Here is a 12,886-nt window from a genome sequence, read left to right as displayed (position 1 = left end):
GGGCACAACAGTAAGAGCAGCAGCTAGCAGAAGGAAATGGAGAAGCCATTAGCAGAAAGGAAGAAGAAGTGGCAAGCAGATAGAAGCAGCAGGTAGGAGCAGCAACTGAAGGCAGATCGCAGAACGGAGAACTGAGAACACATCTTTAGGTTGCAGGTCACAGATCACAGTACACGGGACACATCACTAAAGCACCTTAGGTAGACGCACCCTTAGTTCACAGGATGCAGGATGCACCTTTAAGAAGAAGCAGCAGAACAAAGAAGAAATAGATCTCTGTTAAGCGTAGAAGCCTCTCTTTCTATAAAACTTTCTAAGCAAAGTTTCTCTTCCTGTAAGCAAAGCCTATATTTCTCTCAAAGTCTCTCTTCCTCTATAAATTAGTGAATATAGGAAAAATAGTTTATTTCCAGGCCCCTCTGATAAATACCTGTGCAATTGTTGCTGCGGGCGGCGACAATTTTGGCCTGGACTCACAGAAAAGGCTAGAGATGGTGTACTGACATTAGCAGGAAAGGGGCTCACCCAGAGAGTTCACTAAAGGAATTAGGTTGCCTAGGGCTCATTGGAGAGTGAGCACTGGTAGGTGATGTGTGTCCACTCACAATACCCAGAGGGCACTGAGCACTAGTGGAAGAGTGGAACTGAACCACAGGACTCAGAAGACCCTGAGTAATGCTGGGGAAGGAAGATTAAGGACAGGAACCAGAAAAGATTGAGCACTGGTAGGAGAGGGGAACTCTCCCAGGAGACACAAGAAATGCTGAACAATAGTGTGTGAGAGGAGCTTAAACACTCCTCCTTAGAAGACTAAGAAATCCTAGGTGAAAAATGCTCAGACACAAGGCACAGGAGACTGAGTACTGCTGGCCTGAAGACCAAGCTCACAGGACATTTCATACCCTTAATACTCACATGAATGTAGCAATCACTCTTCTCCTGTTGTTCCCTCTTCTGCTGTGACCTTGGTGCTGATCTATGGCCTTATGAGATCTTCCATTCCTCCTGTTCTCCCAGTGTCCTCTCTCCATGGTGGTCTGGAAACAGTGTTCAGCAGTGTGTGGTGTCCTGCCCAGTCTTTCTCCTTAACTCCCATATAGTTTGTTATGTCATAATAACCTAGGAGGAGGGTCAGGCACACCTGTTTTTGCTACTAAGGCCTTAGAAAGTGTGTGGGGCCCTCAGGACTTCCTGTGTCTCCAGTGTAACCTTTCCTTGGACCTAATGTCCTCCCTCTCCCTCTCCCTCTCCCTCTCCCTTAAGGGAAGACACTCTGCTCTTCTGCTTCATAAAATCACTTGTGTGAGTCCCTTCATCCAGAGTGGTTTACTGGGTACTTTCAGAAATTATTGTTTTCTACAGTACTTAGTTTTCTTTTATATATATTTTATTATCATTTAATGAAGTTTGATACAAAAACATCCAAACATTCACAACTTAGAGATTTTTCTCCAAATTATCAAAGTAATTAAATGTAATTTTATTACATTGTTGTCAATTACATTAATATAACTACTAGTTTACGATTGTGTTCTGTTTCTTGTGGATGACTAAAGAATGATATAGTATACACAATGATTGGCCTCAGAATAAATGCTGATAATTAAGCAGGGTACATAAATAAAGGCATAAGTCTATTTCCAAAAATTCTGTACCAACAAGTAGAAATATGATGACAGATTTTAAAACCATGTCTAAAGTAAATAATCTGTGGTTTTCAAAATTTAATTCACTGTAGCTCATTGGTAATTTCTATCCCATGCATATGCAACATACAAATACTTACATGGAAGAATTAAGTAATGGTCCTGGTTGAAGAGTTAAACTGTTTTGAACAACAAGAAAGTATCAAAGTCAAAAGAACAAGTCAGTTGCTTCAAATATCAAAGCACTATTCTTCTTTACCTTACCAAAAATAAATAAATAAACATTTTATTTGCACAAAATTATTTCTGAATCTTTCTCCTATTGTAAGAAATTCTGTTGTCATCAGGTGATAGGAGGTAGCAAGCTATTTCCATAGTAGATATTGCTGATAATTTTCTCACTAGATTTGACTTTTTCTTAACCCATTCTACTTCAACTTTAATATGAGGTCTTTATGGGTCCAGAAAAATTTATCATAGACTGGAACTTAGTTACTTAAATCTCATTGAAAGATTCAGTGTTGAGCATGATGTCTAATTGAAAAGGTCTCAAAATCTTTGTAGTGAATACAAAAAGAAAAGAAAAGAAAACACTGTACATTTCTGAACACTATGGTGTGCATTAACCAAAATCAAACTTATCCACATTTGCACCATGTGTTCTAACTCATAAATCAGTAATTTTATGTTTTATTTAGTAGAAGTAGGATATTATCTTTCTTATAGTAAAGGGCATCTTGGATTCATACAGGACCAGCCTGGCTGTTTTATGGTTCCTCTGACCTAAATGTGCAAGTGATAGAGAGAATAGACTCCAAGAGATGTGGGTACATTAGAAACACAGAGAAAGTGGTTAGAGCCAGTAATCAGTGACACCCACCTATAATTCATTCCATTGAAGAGGCACAGTCAGGGGGATCACAAGTTCAAAGCCAGCCTCCACAACTTAGTGAGGCAGTAAGTAAATTAGCTCTCTAATTTTCCTGGCTCAAAATAGAATATTAAAAGGACTGGGGATGTGGCTTAGTAGATAAGCACCACTGGTTAAATCCCCAGTACTAGGAATAGATAGATAGATAGATAGATAGATAGATACATGGATACATAGATACATAGTTACATAGATAGATGATAGATAAAGTGATTTGAAACCATTGGGAAGGAGGAAATTGGCACAATAAAGCTTTTCAACATAGGTAGAAGGAGGTTTATTTCAAAAAATGGGAAACTGTGTTCTTAGCTAATCCGGAGAATGAGAAAAATAAGGAAGTATCAATTTTTACTTTGAACACATATAAATAAATTTACCTAGTGTCATCACTGATATTATAGATGCTAGTAATGTATGACTCAGTGACATAAAGACTATTTATGGATAGTTTGAATGATAAGTTGTTCACACACAAATATATATACACAATAACCTTTCATTATGTAATCTATTTTTAGAACAATATTAATGATTTAGTTCCAAATTTGACTGCAACAATAGGCTGCATTATATATGTACTTTATGTAAATTCATGAGACTCTCATTTGAGAATATTCCCTACTTCATAATATCATAAATAATAACTTAATTGAAAATTTATATATATGAAACACATATAACCTGCACCTGAATATTTCATTGGCAAATTCATATATGTAAAATTAGACAAAGGTGTTATTTTCAGTTATTTAAATAAATTTGTCAAAAGTATCCACCAGTATTAGAAATAATTATTTCATTAGTTTCAACACAAAAACAATTCTCATTTATTTTTATTTTTCTTCAATTCTCAATAGTTTAAAAACTTGTATGTTTTGTGTACATAGAGGATCATAATTCCCATTATTATATTAATTAATTGTAAGCCAAAATCAAAGCAACGCATTCTTTTCTTTCTGTAGTGCTGAAGATCAAACCAAAGATCTCATGTATACTAGGCAAGCACTCTACCACTGAGCTATATTACCAGACCCAAAACAAACTATTGGGAGTTTATGTATATTTTTTGTAATATAGAAGTACCTGGACACTCATTTCAAGTTAGGCAAAAATTTAAAGAAGATTATTTAAATTTAGGGGAGATGGTAAACCAGAAATTGAACCCAAGGCACTTAACTACTGAGGTACATCCCAATCCTTTCCATTTTTTATTTAGAGACAGGTCTTGCTAAGTGCTTGGGACTTTGCTGATAATGGTCTTGTTCTTGCTATCCTCCTGCCTCACCCCCTCAAGGCATGGATTATAGGCAGAGGCTACTGCTCCCAGTTTATTTAATTTTTAAAATTTATTTATTTTATTTTTTTCTTCTTAGATATACATGACAGTAGAGTATATTTTGAAATATTATACATACATGAAATATAATTTATTCAAATCCCATGATTGCACATGATGTGGGTTTTGCCTGGTAGCATATTCATGTATAACATAAGAAAGTTATGTCTGATTTATTGTACTGTCTTGCCTATTCCAGCTTCTTTAATTTTAACCACATGAAATATTTGTGTCAATATGATAGGCTAATAGATCTATTTATACCCCTTCACCTATGATTTTTCTATTCTGTAATTTCTAATATTGTAGGCATGTAGTTATTTAAATTTAATTCAAATGGAAACCAAAAAGGCAATTCCTCAGTTGCACTATCCCACAACTTAAGTGCTGAGTAGCTGAATTTGGTCAGTGAACACTGTATTCACACATATATAGAATGTTTCTTCCATCAATAAACTGTACTGGAGGGTCATTGTTGATTTATTTGTGCTTGAAATAATATGAGTATCATTATCCAGATTATCATTCATTGTTTTCATTGATTCAAAAACAGAAATGATGTTTAAGGTCCCAATACTTGCTTGACCCTGGAATTAACAAACAAGTCCCTTCCCTCATGTAGCTTATGTTTATTGCATGAGAAAGAAATTAGCAAACACAAATGAAATGTTTTACAGTAATAAGTGCACCAAAAAACTAGATTAGATAAGGTGATAGAAGTGTCTTAGAAAGGTGAATTAGGTCAAGCTGAATAATATAAAATATATCTTGTATAGAGGCCTGAATGAAGGCACAGGGTACTATCAATACCAATACTAACACTCTCAATTCTTTGAGAGCATTTCATATGGACAGAACAATATAAATGTGCTGATAAAAAATTTCCTTATCTGTGTGTGGTGGCACATGTATGCAATACCAACAGCTTGGCAGGCTGAGTCAGGAGAATTATTGTTTCAAGACCCTAAGCAAATTAAAGAGACCTTGTCTCAAAATTTTATAAAGGTGGGATGGTTGGAATGTGTCTAAGTGTTTATGGATATGCTTCCTTGGATTTATTTCCTGTACCAGAAAAATAAATATATAAGTAAAAACCACACAAACTCCTTATTGTGGATCAGGGGAGAATCTCAGGGTAACTAGAAGCAAAGAACAGTAACAGCTGTCAAAATATGTCTATGTTTTGCCTTTCTCTCTTCATTAGGATTTTGAAGTATATATTATAATGTGACAGAAAGCAATGGAGTAATTCCGGGATGGGGTGCATGGCATAATATGATTCATTATTAAAGAGAGCACTGATTGCAGCATAGCAAATAGAATAGGGTGGGCATAGGCAGTAATGGAAACAGGGCAAACAACTTCCAGGGCAGGAGTTTAGATTAGAGGTGGCAGTGACCTGGGTATGTATGGTAGCAATGGGAAAGTTCCCATTTCCTGGGAATGATGAAATTTTCCTGTATTATGTCTCTGCATTTTCTCCAATCATTGAACATGAAGCCAGTGTTCAAAAGCTCAAATTATGCTGCAATTTTTATTTTTATTTCTGTTTAGTTGTAAAGTGCTCTATCCTGATTAATTAATCTTACTGAACCCATACTAATTCTCAGAAGTGTTGGATTATTTGAAATTAATTACAAAGCCTATAATCACAGTTTAACAATCATTAACAGGTTTGGGAAAAAATAATGGTCTTCAGGTTATTTCTCATGAAAGTGTATTTCTGGTTCTCACATATTTTATTTGATAAGCATTTTGCTTTGTCAATTATCAAAAGAGTGCTCCTTGATGTTCTTGCTCCATAAATACAATGTTACCTTTGATGCATCAATAGATGTATATTATGCTATTTAGTGCTCACCTAATTTCCTTTTCTCATATCAAATCACATCACATGTTTGGTAAAAATTAATTGAATGAGAAATAATACAATAAGAACTAAAAGAAAGATACTCTGAAATATTTTATTAACAGGGCTTTAGATTAAAGAAGCAGAGTCAGATGTTCTAAGAATGTTAAAAAAATACTAATGTATTGCATCTCTTTTATCCTATGGAGCAGAGAGAGGAGCAAACAAGGGAAATATTACAGCTGAATTTCTCCATTGATATGTTTTCTCTTCAAGAGGGAGAATGTGCTATAAATATCTATACAAATATTTTAGTATTACATATAAATAAGTTGAATAGATTAATTCATGACAAGAAGACTCTAACAACCATATTTTTTATCACCTTTCTGTTACACTTGTTATGAAAGCCTGTTCCATAATATAGCTAGTATCCTTTAAAGCAGCTCTAAGGAAATTCCTTCCTATTTTCTACTAAACTACCATTCAACCACTATGATTATGTTCTCATAGAACAAGCATTTTTTGTATTAGTATCATCGTTCCAAAAACAATAATAAATTTTTAATAATAAAATTTTAGTAATTTCATATTTATTACTTTATTGAGGAAGATATTTGAGGTAATATTATGAAGTGATTAGGAAACAGAACAAGGTTGACGCTCTAAAAATTTCCACTTTGTAAGTTCAATGTTCAACTTGAATGTTCTGCTTATAAAAGAAAAAAACATGGAGTTCAACAGGTAAGCAAGTACTTACTAGTCAGAAAAGTATTAGATCATACAAAAGACTTTCATTCATAAACTGCTCTTTTGTATTATCAAAACTAAATAGTGGAGAAGCCGCTGCGGCAGCCGCCAGGAGACGTTGACATCTGGCGTCCCTGGGGGCCGAGGGATCCTCTGGCGGGCTGCAACCTGGGCCTTGTGGCCGTCGCGTGTCCCCGTGCTCACCCCCTCTCCTCAGAAGTGTGGTGTCCGCCATGGAAGCGCATCCGGCCGCCACCGGAGTCCCCGGGCACCGCGGCCCAGGGCTCCCCAGAGCGATGAGAGGGTAGCGGCGCGCCGCGGCCCAGCTCCCTCCAGCGTCCAGTCCGCCTGGGCAAAAAGGAGGGTCGGCGGACGGCCGCGCCGCGGTGCCCGCCCCCGCGCCGCACCGCGCCGCCCCGCCCCCTGGGGGCGCTGCCGGGGGGCGCTGCCGAGGGGCGCCCGCCGCCCATGCCGCCCCGGCGCCCCGCCGCGCCCGGCGCCCGCCGCTGAAGCCTGCTCGCGCCCGCCCGACGCCGCCGCCGCGCCTGCCGCCTTGAGGCGACCACCCTCCGCCCAAGATGTGGCACAACGTTGGGCTGACGCTGCTGGTGTTCGTGGCCACGCTGCTGATCGTCCTGCTGCTGATGGTGTGCGGTTGGTATTTCGTATGGCATCTGTTTTTATCTAAATTCAAGTTTCTACGGGAACTGGTGGGAGACACAGGATCCCAGGAGGGAGATCATGAGCCTTCAGGGTCTGAAACCGAAGAAGACCCTTCATCTTCTCCACACAGGATCAGATCTGCAGCCAAAGGAGGGCACCTGCTGATGAAGGCCATTGACCCCAGATGTGGTCCTTTATTAGTAAATGATGAAAGGCATTTGTGAGCCTCTGTCTTTAGTGACTTGGCTTTAAAATATACTAAATGACTGAAGAACATTTGTACTTGGATTTCATATCCAGTTCAAAAAATTTACATGTAAGCCATATAGTAATAAAGGGAATTAAAACCAAATTGGACCATTGCAAATTTCATCTTAAAGATAATATTTTGTTTCGCTAGCTTTCTACTTACCACACTTATTCCTTGGCTCTTGGGATTTTTTTGTTTGTTTGCATTGGTGTGAATCTGGTAAACATTTCAAGTTTGAAAAACATATTTTAATATAATGTATTCTTCATGTTTTAACTTGTCTGAAATTGGGATGCATCTCATTACTGTCAGCCAGGATAGTCACATACTTATCCTAGCTTGTGCATGTGTGAATTTACAGCTTATAGTGGCATCCCTTAACTGACATATGTATTGTAGGTATCAAATGTGTCAGGTTTAATTGGCATTTTAAAATGTCATCAAAAAGATTACACTATGACTCAGCATTGAAACGTAGGGTTATTGTATATGCAGAAAAGCATGGAAACAGAGCAGCCGGGCGTACATTTGATATTAGTGAGGCAAATATTCGTCGTTGGAGGAATGATCGCAATTCCATATTTTCTTGCAAAGCAACCACAAAATGTTTTACGGGACCTAAGAAAGGAAGATACCCACAGGTAGATGAAGCTGTACTACATTTTGTTAGTGAGGCACTGTGCTAAAGGATTGCCCATCACACGCCAAGCAATGCAGTTGAAGGCAGGGGAAATTGCCAAAACCCTCGGAATTGACGAAACAAAATTTAAAGCAACAAGAGGCTGGTGTGACCGATTCATGCGTCGGGCTGGACTGTCATTAAGACATCAGACATTGTTTTGTCCAAAGTTTCCCGCTGACATTAAACAGAAGACAGTAGTGGAATGCTCTTTCAAGAAATGCTGCCTCGCCAGTCCTCCTGAAGACACCGAGGGCCATGTCATGTGGGTAAATGCAGACAGCGAGGACTGCGACATGAAAAGTGATTCAGAAGAGTTGGGTTCAGAATATGAAGTTATAGTTATAACTTGACAAGTTTATTTCCCGCATCCTTTACATACACACAAGATTGAAGTGACAAAAATCTTTTAAGAGCACTGTTTTAGTAAATATAAAATATTTTCTGTGATACAAGGCATCAGGTTGTAGTTTCATGGATAGTGTTTTTCTTTGTAATAGTACAATGCATCTTAACTGATGATATCAGATTAAATAAAAATGGTAATTATAAATTTATTTTTCTTTTCAAGATAGCATCTATTTATTGGAATATTTAATACTGACTCTTATGTTAAATAGTTATCTTCTATGAAATACAAGTTTGGGTAAACTCTTAAAGATTTTAGGGTAGTTAGGAATAGTAATAACTATCCTGTACTTTAGGAAGAGTAGGGTTAGTCACTCCCTTTGTATGGGAGGACATGCTCAAGGCATGTGCTGTGGAGAAACTACTGCTTCACAATAATTCAGAGATAAGACCTCAAAGGTACTGGGTGTTGAAAAAATAGCAGGTGGAAATACCCACTTAACTGTAAAACAACTCTTGCCAGGTATCCATGTTTGTCTTAACTGAACTTTGGACTGAGTGTTTACTGGGGAAGAGAGGTATGGATTCAAAAACCTTCCTGTTCAGTGTTCCCTGCTTTGTATAAGAACAAAATGCAAAGCCAGCTTATTTTACTAATCAGTTCTTTTTATGTTTTTCACCTTTGTTTCTCAGAATTAGTCATCACCTCCAATTTATGGAGGTGTGTAATTATGTTTGATACCTCATTCTTCATGCTGACAGTTTTGTCTGTCTACTCACAGTTCACTAACTGTGCCCCAAGTTGTGTTCCTGATGAACACTTCTTTGCTGATACTGTAGCCCTTTGGACATACTAAAAGGGAATTCACAGAGCAGAACTACATGTTTGCTAGAGGAAGAGAGTGGAGCGCAGTCATTGTGTTTTCATTTCCTTTTTGGATACTGCGTGACTCTAGGGCATAAAAGAGCAGTGACACAGTTTCTAGCATTAATTTCAAAGTTGCCTATACCAGCTAAACATCACATTAAAATGGTCACCAGTTTGAAAGAATAAATGAACGACTGAAGGCATCTTGGTACTAGGGGAATATTTAATTAGGTTTTTTAAATAGTAGAATGTTCTGAGTGCTGGACTCTGTTTCACACTTATGTTTTATGGTGGATATATAAGGTGTAGATAATAATTACCAAAAAACTTTTAAGTAGCTGGTGAGTTTCCTGTTGTGTCAGTATTAAAGAATGATAGCTCCCCCCAAATCTGTAGTCACCTCCAATTTAATAGAAATTAATCCATGTAAAGCTATATATGTTGGGCATTATTTAATGGCACTTATGCTTCAATCTTGTCATATTTTATTGAATTTTAAGAAATGTTCTGCTTAACTTACTTGAGAAATATACCTAGGAGCATTTTAATAGCTCACACTTGCCATGCTGTAACTCACTGGAAGAGAGTGAAGAGAAATTACTGATGCCAATAATGAAGAATCTGCAGACTAATCCTTTATTTTAAACTTTCTTTTCATGCATCCCACTTAACATAGTGCATATTTCTAAGGCCACTAAAAGATGGAAGAGAAATAGTTATTAATGCAGAATTATTTATGTGGTATTGTGTTTTTGTTCTTTTTCCTGTTTTGTTTTATTGTTTTTCTAGCTGAATCTTAACAGAACCGCATCCCAATTATATTTTTAGTCTCACTGAAAATTAGTGTTTCAGTGGGAAGTGGACTATCCTGTGGTTAATTTTCAGGTTGTGAGCATTAAAAACATACAAATAGTAGACTCTTACCTGAACCCTCTTCAAAATGATGGTTCAGGAGTATGCCTTCTTTTTCAGAATTGATTCTAATCTCAAGGACTCGGGTAGATTGGTTTCATTTCCTTCTCAGCTAATCATTCCCACCCAGATCAGTCTCTCACTTCTGAACCTTTTTGTAAAAATTGCCTGTATGGTAGCCTTGTTCAGATTTAAATGCCAAAAACACTAAATATTTGTGTAGCACTGTTAAATGAGGTTTGAAATATTTACATCAAGTTAAATATAGAATGCACTCACTGGATATTCACAGGGGAAGCATTGTTATGTATTGGACAGCCATTTCATGGACACGCCAGCCCATTTCTTTAGATGTAATTAGGTTTAAGAACCATTTCAAAATATTTTTTTGAAGGATTGAAAGATATAAAGTAATGGGTTCACACAACATGGCATCTTAAGACATGCTGAAAGATTGAAAGTGGTGCATTGTTCCTTTTGAGATGACAAGTTTGAAGTCAACAGTGTAATCTTTTTAAAATTCAACCTTTCTCAATAGGTATGTTTTATTGTAACATGTAATCAATGTAGCTGTAGATTTTGACTGGTACTCTAAATGCTTATATATTTGAAGTTGACTCTAAAAGCCAAGGAGCAGTCCTCAAAGGTCATGGACTCTCAGCGACTAATAGAATAGTGTTCAGTTATGGAGTCTGGAGTTAAAGCACCTTGTGTTGTCTGCTTTTAAAGTGTCTCAGAGTTTTACATTTAAAGCATAAAAAGTAACGTTTTATATTAAAAGTTACATTTCCCATTTGTTGGTGTACCTGTTACCAGTTTTATGAGGAATGTTCAACATTACCTCCAAGTCAGTTCTATGCATAACCATTCACCACATACTGCTGCTGTGTTTTCTTAAAGAAGCCCTTGTTTGCTGTTGCTATGATACATTGTCATCCTGCTGCTTGACAAATGAGTATATGAGGAAGTAGATTGTGTGTTCATAGTACCTTTGTACATACAACAAGATGTAACCTTAAAATGAGGAATGTGCATAAATGATCGCTCTGATTTTGTTTAAAAATTGGTCAGTACTCTATCTAATGCTTCTGTGGTTTGTATGATGTTTTAACTTTAATTTTAAACTGCACAGAATAAATTAAAATGAAAACAACAAAAAACAAAAAAAACTAAATAGTAACATTCCCTGAGTATAATTTTGGTGCTATACTTAAATTGATAAGCCACCTAGACATTTTTACTGTTTTCTATTTTATTACTGTTTTGTTTTGTTTTGTTTTTCATAGTATTTATTAATGTGGGATGTTGACTTCACTCAATTGGTTAGATTCCACAAAAACTGGCTATGTAGTTGTTATTTAATAAACCTAGAATAGCTAAAGCAATCCTCAGTAGCAAGAGCGAAGCAGGGGGTATTGCAATACCAGATCTTCAACTCTACTACAAAGAAATAGTAACAAAAACGGCATGGTATTGGTACCAAAATAGACAGGTAGATCAATGGTACAGAATAGAGGACATGAACACAAACCCAAATAAATACAATTTTCTCATACTAGACAAAGGTTCCAACAATATGCAATGGAGAAAAGATAGCCTCTTCAACAAATGGTGCTGGGAAAACTGGAAAACTATATGCAATAGAATGAAGCTAAACCCCTATCTCTCACCCTACACAAAACTCAACTCAAAATGGATCAAGGACCTCGGAATCAGACCAGAGACCCTGCATCTTATAGAAGAAAAAGTAGGTCCAAATCTTCAACTTGTTGGCTCAGGATCAGATTTCCTTAACAGGACTCCCATAGCACAAGAAATAAAAGCAAGAATAAACAACTGGGATAGATTCAAACTAAAAAGCTTTCTCTCAGCAAAGGAAACTATCAGAAATGTGAAGAGAGAGCCTACAGAGTGGGAGAATATCTTTGCCAACCATACCTCAGATAGAGCGCTAATTTCCAGAATCTATAAAGAACTCAAAAAACTCTACACGAAGAATACAAATAATCCAATCAACAAATGGGCTAAGGAAATGAACAGACACTTCACAGAAGAAGATGTACAAGTAATCACCAGATATATGAAAAAATGTTCAACATCCCTAGTAATAAGGGAAATGCAAATCAAAACTACCCTAAGATTTCATCTCACCCCAATTAGAATGGCGATTATCAAGAATACAAGCAACAATAGGTGTTGGCGAGGATGTGGTGAAAAAGGAACACTCATACATTGCTGGTGGGGTTGCAAATTAGTGCAACCACTCTGGAAAGCAGTGTGGAGATTCCTCAGAAAGCTTGGAATGGAAACACCATTTGACCCAGCTATCCCACTCCTTGGCCTATACCCAAAGGACTTAAAATCAGCATACTAGAATAAAGAATAGTATGTATGAGTCAATCACTCATTTTTAAGTATTCATGATGTATATAATCTTTCATTTCAATATGATGTATCAGACAAATATAAGCCCAACATGCAATAAGTATGTACTGAATGTCTTTCTAATATTGTTTCTGTGTTTCTCAAACTACTCCCACATTTGAAATAACTTCTATTTTCTATCCCCATTCCCTCACTTTATGTGCATTTCCTGAATGCATCCTTGCAAAGACAATTTTCTATTTCAGACTGGCTTCAGAGAAAGTGCGATA

General features: G+C 36.9%; 1 long non-coding RNA gene and 1 pseudogene across 1 annotated transcript; one reads left to right on the top strand and one right to left on the bottom strand.

The window, feature by feature from the left end:
- Nucleotides 1–937: 937 nt before the first annotated feature.
- On the bottom strand, nucleotides 938–6,829 carry LOC124974820 (uncharacterized). Its single transcript, XR_007106820.1, has 3 exons — nucleotides 6,523–6,829; nucleotides 1,787–1,825; nucleotides 938–1,119 (listed from the first exon to the last, which is right to left on the bottom strand). It is a non-coding gene; the product is annotated as an uncharacterized LOC124974820 (long non-coding RNA).
- Nucleotides 6,830–6,956: 127 nt separating this feature from the next.
- On the top strand, nucleotides 6,957–7,353 carry LOC124974822 (small integral membrane protein 13-like; annotated as a pseudogene).
- Nucleotides 7,354–12,886: the final 5,533 nt, after the last annotated feature.

Source organism: Sciurus carolinensis, unplaced genomic scaffold (assembly GCF_902686445.1).
Source record: "Sciurus carolinensis unplaced genomic scaffold, mSciCar1.2, whole genome shotgun sequence".
Lineage (NCBI taxonomy): Eukaryota > Metazoa > Chordata > Mammalia > Rodentia > Sciuridae > Sciurus > Sciurus carolinensis.
This window is presented reverse-complemented; position numbering and strand designations above follow the sequence as displayed.